At 44.0% G+C, this 13,152-nt stretch overlaps 1 protein-coding gene and 1 non-coding gene across 3 annotated transcripts in view; one reads left to right on the top strand and one right to left on the bottom strand.

Moving 5' to 3' along the window:
* The window catches only part of XYLT1 (xylosyltransferase 1), a 316,574-nt gene that overhangs the window by 94,987 nt on the left and 208,435 nt on the right, over positions 1-13,152 (bottom strand). The window lies entirely within an intron of this gene.
* Positions 8,707-8,813, top strand: LOC143667890 (U6 spliceosomal RNA). The gene has a single exon (XR_013168196.1). It is a non-coding gene; the product is annotated as a U6 spliceosomal RNA (small nuclear RNA).

Below are 13,152 nucleotides of genomic sequence, written 5' to 3'. Positions count from 1 at the left end.
CAGGACAAACAGCCCTTCTTTAGAGAAGCTAACCCTGACCGCTGGCCCGAGCCCTTCCTCAGCTCCCTGCGACAGGCCCTCCAAGCATCCTGCACCTCTCGACACAGGCATTCTGTGTAGGGTCTCAGTGTGGGTCGGACCCACTGTCCACCAGCAGGTCCCTTTGTCTCTGTGCCTCACTGTCCTCACTTGTCAAAGAATGGCCCCCTCCAAGGGCCACCGCAAGGCCTAAAAGCTATAACAGGCAGAGCTCAATAGGAGGAGCTGGGTTCCAAGCCCAGGCCATCTGACTCTCTGGGGTCCTCGCCCTCTGACTCTGGGGCCCTTGCTCATTGCACTGAAATGTGTCCTTGTTCACATGCCTGGAGAGTGGAGGGCCAGGACCTGAAGTTAAGGCCTACAAAGCTGGTATTCTTAAATCCCAAGAGAAGGTTTTATGGGGTTCACAGCCAAGACATGCAATGGCTCTATGTCAGGGAGAAGGCAGTTACCTTTTAAATTCTCATCTAGCCCATCTGACTGGCCCACCAAGGAAGTCTCAGGTCGATGCTAACATGTCCTCAACAGTACATATTAGCCTGATCTGCCTTTTTCAATAAACACTAGCATCCCTGGCAGGAAATGGGAGTACCTGGCTAGCACTGAATACCACTGCTTGGATTTCAGTGAGTCAGTTGCATGGTTGCTGTCTCTTTATGGCAAATAATACAAGATTTCATTGCTGAAAATTACTTTCAAAATAAAATTTACTTAAGTACACATAAAAGCGGGCCTATTGCAATAAAAAATATTATGAGATGTGGAGAAATAGGAAGCCACATTCTTTGCTGGTGGGCATGTGGCAGCCATTGTAGAAAACAGTTTGGTGGTTTCTCAAAAATGCTGAATGTAGAACTACCCTATGACCTGGCAATCCCGCATGTAGGTATCTACCCAAATGAACTGAAAGCACGGATTTGAACAGATATTTGGACCCCAATGTTTGAAGCGGCATTATTAACAAGGGGCAAAAGATGGAAACACCCTAAGTGTCCATCAGCAGCGGAACAGTTTATACACTTAATGAAATATTACTCGGCTGTAAAAAGGAATGACGTTCTGATACATGTGACAACACAGATGAACCTCGAAGACACCAGGTTGGCTGCAAAAAGCCAGATCCAAAAGGACAGAAAATTGTAGGATTCCACAACGTGAAATAATTAAGCATGCAAATTCATAGAAAGAAAGTAGATTACTACACTTCCCAGGGGTGGGGTTGGGAGGGGAATGGAAAGAGATAATGCATAATAGGTACAGGGTCTCTGTTTGGGGTGATGGAAACATTTCACTAATGGATGTTGGAGAAGGTAGCACAGCTTTGCGAACGGAATCAATGCCAATGAATTGTATGTCTGGGAGTGGTCAAGATGGGAAATTTTATGTTGTCACAATTAAGAAGAGAGACTAAAAGACTATGAGAATAATAGGGCAGGTGGAATGTGGATACGGCAAAATCACAAAGGCAGGAAGAATGAAAGGGGAGTTTGGGGAATACTAACTGGACTCACAGGCTTGCTTCCCATTCGGATGTGTGTGTCGGGCTTGTTAAATGCCTGATGGAAGGTGAAGGGTGGGTGCAGGGCGGCGCCCAAGCAGCCCCTTAACGTCTCGGAGGCCCTGAAAGGTCTGAACAGCATTCACCTTCCCGGCTCAATACATATCCTTTCCTCTCATTTCAGGGGCCAAGAAGGGTTTCGTTGGTGTCTTCTGGAGCAGGCTCTGGGGAAGACTTCTGGGGTCAGCTGGGAAACATTGTCTTCCCTGTATTTCTCACTCCGATTTGTTGAGCACTTAACATTCGTGAGGTTTTTTCACAGGCTTTTTGCCTCTCACAGCACTGTGGTATGTGGACAGTATCTCCACTGACAGATAACTGTCCACAGCTCAGAGAGGTTAAGAACTTGTTCAAGGTCACACAGCCAGGGAGTCAGAATACCTACTGGTTTGACAGCTCCTCAGCCCATGCTTAGCTCACCAAGGATCTAAGCATCCCTGTGTCACCACCAAGGCTCCTGCTTCTAAGCTCACCTGGAACCAAAGCATCACATCCCCTGAATGGCTCCCTGAACCACTGTCTACCCCACAGGAGGGTTTCTCAACTTCGGCACTAGGCACATTTTGGGCTGAGTGACTGTTTGTTAGGAGGGTGGGGCTGTCCTGTCCTGTGCACTGTGGGACATTTAGCAGCATCCCTGGCTTCTCACTATATGCCAGGGGCACTTTGGAAGTTAAGACAAATCCAAGATATGTCCATTCACTGACAAATGTCCCTGGGAGGGTAAGAGGGACAAAGTCACTCCCAGTGGTGTCTGACCAGCAGCCTTGTAACACCCGGAAACTTGCCACAGATGCAAATTGCAGTCCACCCCCTGACCTACTGAATCAGAAACTCTGGGAATGGGGACCTGCAACCTGTTTTAAAGAAGTCCTCCAGGTGATTCTCCTGCATGCTAACATTTGCAAACCACTGGCCAAGACCAGTGATTCTCAATCTTGCATATTAGAACCACCCCAGCAACTTAAAAACCAATGCACAGCTGCCACCCCAGAGATCCTAGCTTAGTTTGGTGGGTGCCAGTATGGGCAATTGTTTTAAAGCTCCCCAGGTGATTTCAATGTGGCACCAGGGTTGAGAACCACATTTCATACGCCATCTTGTCTTTTCAACCACCTTTTAAAAACTCCACATCTCTCATGGTGGAAAGGATCTTATCCAAACACATCAGTGGGTGCCCTCACAAATACTCACAGCCTTCTGCTCCTCCGGAGACCGAAAGCTCTCTTGTCATTTTTCTCCCACTCTGAGAAAATGTCTCCCTCCACCCCCGACCAAGCACTCAGGAAATTTTCCTGCTCACTGATTCCCCCACCCTTCTCCATTCAAGTCTGGAGTTATTAAACCGTGGCCCATGGCTGAACCGTCTTATTGATTTTATTGTCAGAGAGCCCCGGGATATTCTAATGATGTACTGCTCAATAAATGGAAAGTGGTAGGATAGATATTGATGGTGTATGGTACATTTCGCTGCAACTCAGTGGGTCCCAGTCACTTTGCCTCTTACGTATCATCTGTGAAAACGACACGCTGGTGGCCCGCAAGCTCTTGCCATCCTACTACCCTTTTCATGATCAAAAGAGTGAAAGAGCCTTTTCTACAACAGTAATATAGAACCACTGTGTGCCTAGTACCCAGCTGGGTGTTTTCCAACAGGCAACATCTCATTTACTTCTCACAGCAGACCTTCGAGGGAGATGTTCAGATTATTCTCACTTTACAGATAAGGACCTTAAGACACAGAGAGGTCAGCTAGCAAGTTGGGATTCAAATCTCCATTTGCAAGCCATTATAAATAAAGGCTTTACCCCCTCAACAAGGAAACAACAGTTTCTCCTGTACCTGAGCCACCTTTCCAATGGTTTGAGCACAAATTAAAATTTCACACGTTCCCCCCCTTCTCACTTCTGAAGCAGTGTTTCTCAATAGGGACTACAAGCATTTGGAGTAGAAAAATTCTTAGTTGTGTGGGCTATCTCATGCATTATAAAACATTTAACATCCTTAGTTTCCAAAACAGTCCCCCCACTTACATTTCCCAGGGCCCCCTAGGGGAGCCTCATGGTCAGAGCTTGAGAAACCCCTCATCTCCTTAGGAGGCAGAGAGCTTCTTGCCAAGATGGCTGACCTCAGTTTTGGCAATATGGGCAGCCATTCTGGAAGGGCAGTAGAACAGAGTGGAAAGGAATTTGGCTGTGAAGTCATAAAGATCTGGGTTCAGACCATGACTCTTTGCTCACTGACTCTGTGAGACTGGACAAGTTATATTGCCTCTTGATAATTCTATTTAATTATCAGTAAAATATGGGTAAAACATTGACACATACCTCCTAAGGAAGACTGTATGGAGCCATATACATAAAATGTTCAGAAAAATGCCTAGGGCACACATACTGGTTCTGAATTTGGGCATTTTCCCTGCCCTACTTCAGGGGACACTGGCCAATATCTGGAGACATATTTTGGTTGTCATGACCAGCAAGAGAATGGGGGGAGGGTGTTGCTACTGGTATTTAGTGATTAGAGCCCAGGGATGCCGCTGAACATCCTACCATGCACAGGAAGCCCTCAACTATAAAGAATTATCTGGACCAAGATGAGAAGCCCAGGTATAGAGCAAGTGCTCAATCAATTAGTTGGTCAATAGGAACACAAGAAATATTCCAAAGATGGCCAAACAATATTTCCCATTTCACCTACTCTTCCAATAATTTGACTCTGACATTCTTCCCCTTGATCTGGATGGCTGAAGTGACCCTGTATAATGTTGAGTCTGAGTCCTAGGGAGCCAAACAGGTCCCACCCTGTTCTCTTTCTGGGATAACTGATCTGGCTACGGGGCCACCATGCTATGAAGAAGCCCAAGTAGCCCCACAAGAGAAGTCTTATATAAGTGTTCCAGCCAACAGCCATCAGCCAACATTATTAGCCAGCAAATAAGTGAATGAGTTTTCAGTTAATTCCAGACCTCAGCTGCTGAGTCACCCTCGACCTTTGACCTTATCAGCTGAGACCCTAGATTTCATGGAGCGGTGGGTGACAAGTGGCCCTTAAGTGCCCTTTCCAAATTTCTGACCCACAGAATCCATGATCATTAAAAAGAAAGTGGTGGTTATTTTAGACCACTAAGTTTGGGGTAGTTTGTCATTGAGTGTTAATAAATGTAACGAACACCTATTTCATGCCAGGCAGGCAGTATTCTTGGTGAGGATGCAAGAGACGTGAACTTGCCACAAAGAGCAAACTTTCCTCAAGTGGAATAAAGACAATCAAGATGCAAACATTTCTAGGGCTGATATGTAATATGAAGAAACTTAAATGGTGGCCATTGTTATGCCTTTAAATGATGACACGTAAGTGACTGCATTCTATTTTTTCTCTCTCTCCTTTCCAGTCTCACTTTCCAATGTGCTCACCTGTTTGCTCTTTCCAGGGAGCTACAACATCATCGAACTCCTGCTTCTGTTCTTCACTCTACAGGGGCTGCCTCTTTTTTCAAAGATACTGAAGGAGGTGCAAGATTGCATTCCTTGAGCCAAGATCTATAGGTTGAGTAAGGTGCTAACTGGGTAAAAGGGGCGGGAAGGGAAAACAGTTCCAGGAAGAGGGAACAGTATATGCCAAGGCCTTGTAATGACAGAGGGGATGCGAGGGCATATATAAGAAAAGCCAGTGTGGCTGAAGCTCAGAGGCCAAGAGGAAGCATGGCATGAGATGGGGATGGAATGATGGCAGGGGCCTTAGGCAGTGGGGAAAGGACTATAAGTGGAAAAGAGTGATAAGCCTCACAATCACAGCCTTTTAATTAAGGACTGAGGAGTACACTGCAAGCTGGGCACATTTTGAAATTCCTGCATGGAATGGTGTGAGATGCCTCAACCCACAGTGCAGAGGAGAGGCCAGGTAAGCACCCAGGAGCTTCCATCCCCCCCTGCAGCCTGTGGCTTGGTGGATCCAAGAATGCCTTTTCCATCTGCACCCCCTCACCCTTTTGACCCAGTGTTTGTCATTGCAAGTCCCCCTAAAAGCTTTCCTGTCACCTGACATTTTCATCTCTCCTCCTTTCTCCTCTCTTGAAGGTCCTCGCAGGCTCAATAAATACTGGTACGGAAAAGCACAGCGACTCATCTATTTTTATTACAAATGGAGTCACTCGAACAGGGAATAACTATTATTTACTTCTCAGGCTAAGAATTTTGACAACAGGTTTATTTTCTCCAACTCTCCAAGGACTAAGCGAGTGACGCGCTAAAGTAACAGGACATTAATTAATGCCGAATTGGCTGGAATTTTCCTAATAAAAATCCTTATAGTAATCACATTATGGGCCATTAACGCTGCCTCTGATCATAAACCATAAATGTGTTCTGCAGGTGCCTTCTTTCTAAAAAGGGACATTTCCCAAAATTGTACCCATTCATCATGTTAATGCTGCCACGTCACATAATGTAGTCGGTAGTAATTATAAAGGCTCACGCTCGTGCGGCGTTTACTCCATGCAAGTCTCTGGGCCAACCCCTTCCCGTGTATCATCTTGTTTAGTACTCGCAGCAAACCTGAGAGGCTGGGGCTGCTGTCATCCCCAATTTACATGTGGGGAAACTGAGGCACAAAGGAAGTGAGATTTGCCTGGGTTAAACAGCAACGAAGAATGGGGCTGGGATTTGAGTCCAGGCAACCTGATTCCTGAATACTCTGCTGTCCCGCCTCCTGAGATAGAAGTACCAGAGTGAATCCCTAAGCACAACGATCCTCTTGGCCAATCCCACTGCTAATGGGCTCTCTGGTTTATTTCAACAGAAATTGCAGCAAAGAGTCAATGCAATGCAGCATTGGGTTTTGTTGCTAGAGGGAAGAATGACATTTCCTTTGCTTCCACCTCCCCAGAACCTGGCCAAACGTCCCAAGAAAATGCAGGAAGTACCCCGTACCTACTGAATAAATTCCTGTTGAAGGAGTAAATGGATATCGAAGCACATATGCAGAGTGTTTGCAGTGACTGGAAATGGGGAGTATCTCCCATGCATTTGGAAGCGCGATCGATCCATTTCCCTGCAATATGGAGACCTGGACCTGGTTCGGGGTGGGGCTGTGATCCACAGACGTGGGGGCACAGCAGTGGGAGTGGCAACAAGATCAAGAGGTAAGTAAGATAAAGCCAAGGAGAGGCTCATGTTTAACCCCAGCTAGCTCCCCTCCCTGTGTGCTGTTGGTCATTTCTTTGATTTCTCTATGTAGATAATAGTATTCATGGTAGGAAATTCAAGGACAGGAAACAAAATATAGAAGGTGAAGAAAGAGGAATAATAGAAACCTGGGACATTAGAGCATCCAGAGATCACTGTCATTTATGCTCTACTGAATATCTTTCAAATGTCTTTATACACACCTGACATAGAACCACATATAATCTGCCTTGTCACATGCATTTTGCTTTCTACCACACACCCTTGTTTTTTACTTTCCATTTCAATGGATACAGCTATTTTTCTTTCCTTCTTCCCTCTCTTTCACTGAGCAACTCCAGAGGCAGCTACCGTGCCAGGTGCTAGAGAGGCACAATGAACAAAACAGATGGTGGCTGTATCTTCAAAGAGCTCACAGGCCACCGGTAGGTGTGGGGAGAGCAGGTACATTTTACAAAAGGCGTTGGGTGCACACGGGGTTGCAAGAGGCCCTGCATAGTCAAATGGTTCCTTCAGAGGAAGAATGAAGTCGGAGATATCATACCTCCCAATTTCCAAACTTACTACAAAGCCATAGTAATCAAAACAGTGTGGTACTGGCATAAAGATAGACATATAGGTCAGTGGGATAGAATTAAAAGCTCAGAAATAAACCCACACATCGAGGGCCAACGGGTGTTGACAAGGATGGCAAGTCATTAATTGGGGGAAAGAATGGTCTTTTCAACAAATGCTACTAGGGAAACTGGATCTTCACTTACAAAAGCATGAAATTGGATCTCTATCTCACACCATACACAAAAATTAACTCTTAAATGGATCGAGGACCTAAACATAAGAGCCAAAATCATAGAACTCCTAGAAGAAAACATAAAGGGGAACCTTCATAACCTGGGGATTTGGCAGGGATTTCTTAGATACAACACCAAAGCATAAGCAACAAAAGAAAAAATAGGTAAGTGGGATTTAATCAAAATTCAAAACTTTTGCACATTAAAGGACACTATCAAGCAAGTAAGCCATGTTCAGTTAAAGTGCACAGTCTGTTACAGGTTGACACAATGATTGATCCGATTTATGCAGAATTAATAAGCTAATCAAATAGTATAGCTGTAGTGTGCTGCACATGATAGTGGCAGCCCTAGAGTTCAAAGAAGAACTTGGGACCCAGCAGTTTTGAATTTAAACCCTGTATATGGAGTTTAAGAAATCTATTTTCCCGCTGCAACCCCCCATTTAACTAAAAATTTTTTCTTCACCTTGTACACTTGACAGATGATACAACCATAACATGGGTGTAATAATGGGTCAATTTACAGAATAAAATACTGTTTTGGTGTGGGAGTTGTCATGAGGCTGTGTTGATGTGACTTACTATGTGGGATATTGAGCATCCGTTGAAATGGATTTTTTTTTTTTTGAACACTTCCTATGTGTGAGACTGTTTGGGATGAAGTGAGGAGGTTGCTTCACAGAGCTTTAAGAAATGATTAAGCTACAGTCCCTCCATGAAGGCACTTTGGGCAAGGTGGGGGTGGGCATAGACACAAATTACTAAAATGAAGTAAAATAGAGGAGGCGCTACGAGAGAATGTGGCCAACAAAGCACCATGGGGATTCAGAAAAAGAAGAAGAGAACTTGTCCAGCCTGGGTGAAAGAGGCAGAGTGGGAGAGGGGACAGGAAGAATCACACAGAAGGCGGGGCATTCTAGCCGGGCTTTGAGGGATGGAGAGGAGATTTTCTTCTTTTGTAGGAAAGTTTTCCTATTTTTCCTGCAAGTAAAAGGACAACCTACTGAATGGAAGAAAATAAATGCAAACCACATTTTCTGATAAAGGTTTAATATCCAGAATACATAAAGAACTGCTACAACACAACCACAAAAGTACGAATAACCCAATTAAAAATGGCCAAAGAAAGGGTGCTTGCTTTTGCGGCACATATACTAAAATTGGAATGATACAGACAAGATTGGCATGGCCCCTCTGCAAGAATGACAGGCAAGCTCGTAAAGCATTCCATTTTGTTTTTAAGTCGAGAGAGCAGGTTATCAGGTTGAGGCCTATTATACATGGTCCTAGATTGTTACATATATGCAGGGGTCATAACTATTATTTCTAAGTTCTGAGGTACTGAGCTGTTTCTATACAATCTGGTCATTCTCAGAAACGTCGTGTATTTATGTGACACCTGAGACTCAGAGAACTCTGAAGCTATGAAAGTCAGCAGTACCCCACATAGGAACTATTTAAAAAGTTGAAAAGGGGATCTGACTTTGACTAGAGATATGAATAAAGCTGATCAGGATAGGACTAAAGTAGATCAGAATATAGGGCAAAGGACAATATCGTTCATATTTTAAAACTTCAACTTCTTTGTGAAACCCAAGGGAGAGATGTTTACTTGGTGCAAAATTTATATTTGGGGTAGTTCATTACCTAATTTATCTTGTAAGTAAGTTTAACTGAACACCATAAGTACATGGAATCTTGAATAGGGTGTGAGATGTCTTGTTGGTTTGTCCAGGTTAGTGCGATGCCCCAATATATCGCAGAGTAATCTGGTCAATGAATAAAGAAGTACTTGCAAGGTTCCCTTGGGGAACTGAGGAGAAAGGAGGAAACACTCAACTTCCTCATTTGGAGAATTCCTAACAGTCTCACAAGCAGTGAGGACCACTCACAATAGGCTGAGATCTCAGTCTTGGGGTTCCTCCCTATGAAACTTATTCCTGCAAAAGATAGGCTAAGCTTACTTATAATCGTGTCTAAGAGTCATGCCAGAGAACCTCTTTTGTTGCTCAGATGTGGCCTTACTCTCTAAGCCAAGTTGGCAGGTAAATTCACTGCCCTCCCCTGCTACATGGACATGACTCCCAGGAGTATGGACAGATGAGTGAAAAAACAATAAGGATAAAAAGATAAATAAATAAATAAATAATAGTGGGGGTAAAGGGCAAAAAAAAATTGGCAGACTGCAATATTAATGGTCAATGAGAGGAAAGGGGAAGGGATATGTGATGTATGAGTTTTTTCTTTTTATTTCTTTTTTTTTGGAATGATGCAAATGTTCTAAAAATGACCCTGGTGAGGAATACAAACCCAGTGATGATACTGTGAGCCACTGACTGCACACCAGGTATGGACTTTGTATGTGTGGAGATTTGTCAATAAAATATATATTTTTTAAATGGGCAAAGGACTTGAATAGACATTTTTCTTAAAGAAGCTAAGCAAATAGTCAATAAGCACTTGAAAAGATGCTCAGCATCATTAGCCATCAAGGAAATGCAAATCAAAACCACATGAGATGCCACTTCAAACCCACTAGGATGGCTGTTATTGAAAAACAAATGAAGGGTGGTCAAAGGTGGCTCAGTGGCAGATTCTCACCTGCCATGCTGGAGACTCGGGTTCGATTCCCAGAGTCTGCCCATGTTAAAAAAAAAAAAATGGAGAGTTACAAGTGGTGGTGAGGACGTGGGGAAATAGGAATCATACATCCTTATACATAGGAATCTTATACATACTGCAGAATGTGGCAGCCACTGAGGAAATCAGTTGGGAAGTTTCTCAGAAAATCAAAACCGGAATTACCAGACAAACTCAGAATCTCACTTCTTAGTATATACCCCAAATAACTGAGAGCAGGGACTTGAACAGACATTTGTACACCAGTGTTCACAGCAGCGTTATTCACAATAGCCAAGAGGCAGAAGCAAACCCAAGTGTCCATCAGCAGATAAATGGATGAACAAAATGTGGTCTATACACTCAATGGAATAAAATTCACCATGAAAAGGAATGAAGTTGTGATGCATGCTACAAGGGTCAACCTTGAAGACACTGTTGAGTGAAATAAGCCAGATACAAAAGGCAGCTATGGTACGTGCTCACTTATATGATAAACTCCTAGAGGAAGTAAGTAGTCTATAAGCTACCAAGGATAGGGAGGGGTGAAGAGGGGACATGAAGGGCAAATTACACCTTGACAGCAGAAGAGTCTCTATTCAAGGTGGCAAAAGAATGAGGTGATGGATGAGGGTGACAGTAGCACAATACTGTGAACGCAATTAATACCACTGACTTGTACACGTCAATGCAGCTACAATGGGAAATTCTGAGTGGTATATTTGTTACTACAATAAAAGTCGGGTTTTTTTTTTTCAGTTTTATTGAGATATACTCACATACCATACAATCCATCCAAAGTATATAATCAATGGTGCATCATATCATCACGTAGATGTGAATCCATCACCATAATCAATTTTAGAACACTTTTATTATTTCCCCAAAAAACCAAAACATCCATACCTCTTATACCCTTATACCCCCTTATTATTGACATTTTTAAAAAAAGTAAGCATTAATAAAATATTTACTACACAGTCAAAAAAAAAGACATTAGGCGTGGAGAAGGAGAAGTACTGACCGCTTGGCAGGGGAGGGACGGAGGCTGATGGGCTCTAACACAGACCAGGCTCTTAGAACTTGTCTTTAGAACTTTCTGATGAAGTGAGAGCAGAGTTAGGCCCTAAAGCATGAGGAAGAGAGAGCCAGGCAAAGGAGGGTCATTGCTGTCAGAAGAAACTCCACATGTCAGGGTCTCAAGGACGTAAAGATCTTACTTTGAGGAATTTCAAAAAGAAGAAAAAAATCGGGGAGGGGCCTTCTGTGTGCTTTTTTACTTACCCTCTTGTGCTTTTTGGTAATTTTTTTTTTTTTTTTGCATGCTATATGGTGGGGGTCACATTTCCTTCTTTTCCCGTGTGAATTTCCTGTTATTGCAGCACCATTTGTTGAATTTTGTTTGTTTGTTTGTTTGTTTCTTTCTTTTGCTTGCGTGTTTGTTTGTTTGGGGGAAGTGCATGGGAATCGAACATGGGTCTCTCGCATGGCAGGCGAGAATTCTACTGCTGAACTATCCCTGCACCCCCACTTTCCTGTATTTTTGAAAATTCCTGTAATGTATTGGCAAAAAACATGAACCAAATAACTAAAGACCACCCAGCTCTTGCTGAATGCCTCCAAAGCAGGAACCTCAGTAGCTTACGCAGCAGCCAACTGCACGTGAGAACAGGGCTGATTGCGAGCCCCTTCCACCAAAACATACCTACGGGAGGGCTCACCCACAGCTCCTTCGTTCTGCCTTCAGAGACAGCACTGCTGCTTCTTCTCTGGGTCAAGCTTTCAAATCTGCAAACATTGTATTATGCCATTACTCCACCCCCCTTTATCTCCCTCCAAGTGTGGGCCAAGTGTGCATCCTGACTCACTCAAGTTTGGTCCTACCACATTTAGGGTACTGTGTGTTCATGCCCTAACCCCTGGGACCTTATTTGGAAACAGCATCTTTGAAGATGTGATTAGATTAGATGAAGCCCTCATCCAACATGAGTGATGTTCCTATAAGAAGAAATCTGGACACAGAAAGACATGAGGAGAAGGCCATGCAAAGGTGGAGAAAGCAGAGATGGAGATACGTATCTACAAGCAAACTCCAACAATTGCAGAGAGACCCCAGATGCTAGGAAGAGGCAAGGAAGGATGCTCCTTCCAAAGGTGTCAGAGGGAGCCTGGCCCTGCCACAGCATGCTTTCAGACTTCTGGCCTTCAGGACTGTGAGTCAATACGTTTCTGTTGTTTTAAGCCACCCCGTTTGTGGTTCTTTGTTATTGTAGTTCCAGGAAACTAAGAAAGCATCCACTCCCTTTGGCCATCGTCCTTTCTGAAAGTGACTAGAAGTCACCAGCTTAGGCCATCACCTCCCCTGATGAAAACCCTGCACGAGCACAGCCTAAGATCACTGCAACATTTTTAAAAACCTGCCAAGCATATGATCACCCATTCATTCATTCACTCATTCATTCAATACTTATAAATGCCTGCAAGTGTGCTTCCCACTAGGGCACACAGCGCTGAGCAGGACAGATATGCCACCTATTTGACAAATAGTTATCAAATGCCTGCGACTGTGCTACACACTCTGGGGGCTCAGGGACTGGGCAAGTGGGACTCGTTCCTCTCCTAGAGAGTCTTGACATGAATGTGGAATGATTAACGCTAGGACGTTTTTCACTATTAGAGCTTCAGGTGGGGATAACCCTCCTCTGGCCACAGTGTTTGTATTAATTGTGCCTCTAACACACCGGTTGGGGGTTCTTGTCCCAGGTCACCTGTCCCCACTCATTGATTAGCCTGGAAGACTAAAAAGAACGGGACCTCTCAACCATGGCTCAGAAGCTTTTCTAAACAAGAACCTTTATAAATAAACTGGCAGAAGTAGCTCATTCTAAACACAGGCTGGACAGTGGACTAGAAAACTCAAGGAGAAAAGGGGGAGTCCAAGCTTTTCAGACAGGATA

Source organism: Tamandua tetradactyla, chromosome 23 (genome assembly GCF_023851605.1).
Source record: "Tamandua tetradactyla isolate mTamTet1 chromosome 23, mTamTet1.pri, whole genome shotgun sequence".
Lineage (NCBI taxonomy): Eukaryota > Metazoa > Chordata > Mammalia > Pilosa > Myrmecophagidae > Tamandua > Tamandua tetradactyla.
Note: the sequence above shows the minus strand (reverse complement) of the source record. Positions and strands in the feature narration are given on the sequence as shown.